The sequence below is a fragment of the Chaetura pelagica genome, unplaced genomic scaffold (assembly GCF_000747805.2).
Source record: "Chaetura pelagica isolate M959 unplaced genomic scaffold, ChaPel_1.0 scaffold466, whole genome shotgun sequence".
NCBI classification, from domain to species: domain Eukaryota; kingdom Metazoa; phylum Chordata; class Aves; order Apodiformes; family Apodidae; genus Chaetura; species Chaetura pelagica.
This window is the reverse complement of record NW_009953656.1, coordinates 167649-169818: the sequence shown is the minus strand read 5'-3', so window position 1 is coordinate 169818 and position 2170 is coordinate 167649. Positions and strand designations below refer to the sequence as shown.

Below are 2170 nucleotides of genomic sequence, written 5' to 3'. Positions count from 1 at the left end.
AATATCAGGAGCTGCCAAAAATACAAAATAAAGAGTGTTTAGCATTAAGAAATACTCAATTTATACCTCTCACGACACAGTGCTCCAAGAAACTAAATGTAACCTGTAAAGACTTCAGCACAGATGGGATTTAATAAGGTTTTACTTGAATTTGGGTGCTGTTTTTTTAGCTAATGTTTAATGACATCATACTGGTTTTATGAACATGGGCCACGGTGAGGGGCATTTTTAATGCTGAAAGCTAAATGAACTGTTATTTATTGTGCTCTGGCTGCCTTTAGGAGCCCCCAGGTGGGCCCCAAGTTCCAGCTCAAGGGCAGGTTTTGCTCTTGAGAGGATGTGCAGGGGGAAGCAGGAGGGCAGGGTGGCTTTTCTCTGCGTTTTACAAGGGGTTTCTTTTCTTGTAACTGTGGATGATTGAAAGCACAGTGCAGGGGTTGCCTGAGAAAACTGCAAATAACTCAATCTAGAAGAAAAATTAAAGTGAAATCAAAAGGGTTAAGGAAACACCTAAAATATCTCAGCTTGAATCTGTGTGGCCAAACTGCTCTGGGCACAGAGGCCAAAGGTGATTTTGTTCAGTCTGGATCCTTTTATTGCTGAGAATAAATCCCATTCCTGAAGTCACTTCAATCCCAACTCTAGAGCCTTTTGTAGCAGCTGTGGAGGTGGCTTTGGAGCACGAAGTGTTGGGTTGGTTGATTTTTAAATGTGTGAATTCCATGTTGGAGAAACACCTTTTTCCTGCCAAACTGGCAGCCTGCCTTGAACCCCCCCTTCTCAGGTCAAGTTGTGTGGCCTTCATTTTTTTTTCTGGTCATAGTTTGGGCCTAACCAACAACACAGAACCAGCCAGTTGGCCTCTCACTCACATCCCCACACTTCTCCAGCTTTGGGCTGAGGAGGACAAAAGCCAATGAGAGGCTGGTGGGTCAAGAGAAAAAAACGAGGAGGGTCAGTTACAGTCAAGGGCAAAACAGACTCAACTTGGGGAAAAAATATCCATTTCATTTGTCACTAACCAGATGCACACGGGACAAAGGCAAGACAAAAAGCAGAGATTAAAGTGCTTGATCTCACCCCTCACTTCTTCCCGGGCCCAAATCCCTTTGTTCATGGTTTCTCTCTTTCCCCCCAGGGCACAGGGGGATGGGGTTTAGAGTCAGTTCACAGGCTGGTGGTTCCTGCAGCTCCTTCCTCCTCAGGAAGAAGGATTCCTTACAGTCCTGCCCTGCTTCCCCATGGGGTCCCTCCCATGGCAGAGAGTCCTTCCTGAGTCTTTCCCACCAGGTGCAATTCCCTCAGGAGCTGCTCCAGCCTGGGCTTCCCAGAGTCATGGGCTGTTTCAGGGACAGTCACCTCTCCTGACCCGGGGTCCTCCATGGCTGCAGGTCCAAGTCCATGGCTTCATGTCCACGTCTGCCCCACCTGTGCTCCTTCAGGGGATGCACCACCCTGCATGAGTTTCCCTTCTCACCACGGGCTGCAGGGAAACTTCTGCTCGGGCACCTCCACCTTCTCCTTCTTCACCGACTTCTTCGGTGTCTCTCTGCTCTTCCCCTCCCCCTCTGCTTCAGGTCTTACATCAGTCCCTTCATATGTTAATTGGCAGAGGCACATCCCTTGTCTTCTCTAATGGCTCTTGAGGTGTGGCTGCACAGACTTTGGAGCTGGAGGAGCTTTCTACAGCTTCTTACAGGGCCCCTCCCCCTCTGCCAAGCCTTCCCCACAAGCTAAACCAGCACAATTCTCTGACTTTATCCTTTTTGTTTGTTTCCTTTCTCCACACAGAGTGGAAGGAGCCATTCCCCACCCTCCCGAGTGAAGTTCCTTCCCAGCACCAGGGAGCAGATCCCCAGACCTGTGAGGTGTGCCCAGGCGAGGTTGCTGACCTTGGATTCCACGTGAAGGGGAACAGCTACGAATCCCACGCCCTGAACTTGCTGGCTGACCTGGCTCTGGGTTCTTGTATTCCTTCCTTGATCCCCAGGGACGGTGGGATGTCCTGCAGCCACTGCAGCGACCCTGCAAAGGAGCAGCAGAGTCACTGCAAGACCAGGACCTTCTGTCCCTCCTCTGACCACGAATACCACAGGATGAACAAGCTTCCCAAGGGAGCCACCTCTCCTAGCAAAGCATCGACCAACCAGAAGCTTCCTCCTGCTGGAAA

The 2170-nt window shown here is 50.2% G+C and overlaps 1 protein-coding gene across 1 annotated transcript in view; it reads left to right on the top strand.

Annotated features, from left to right (window-relative positions):
• FAM208B (family with sequence similarity 208, member B) overlaps positions 1-2170 on the top strand; it is a 29171-nt gene that overhangs the window by 12494 nt on the left and 14507 nt on the right. The window lies entirely within an intron of this gene.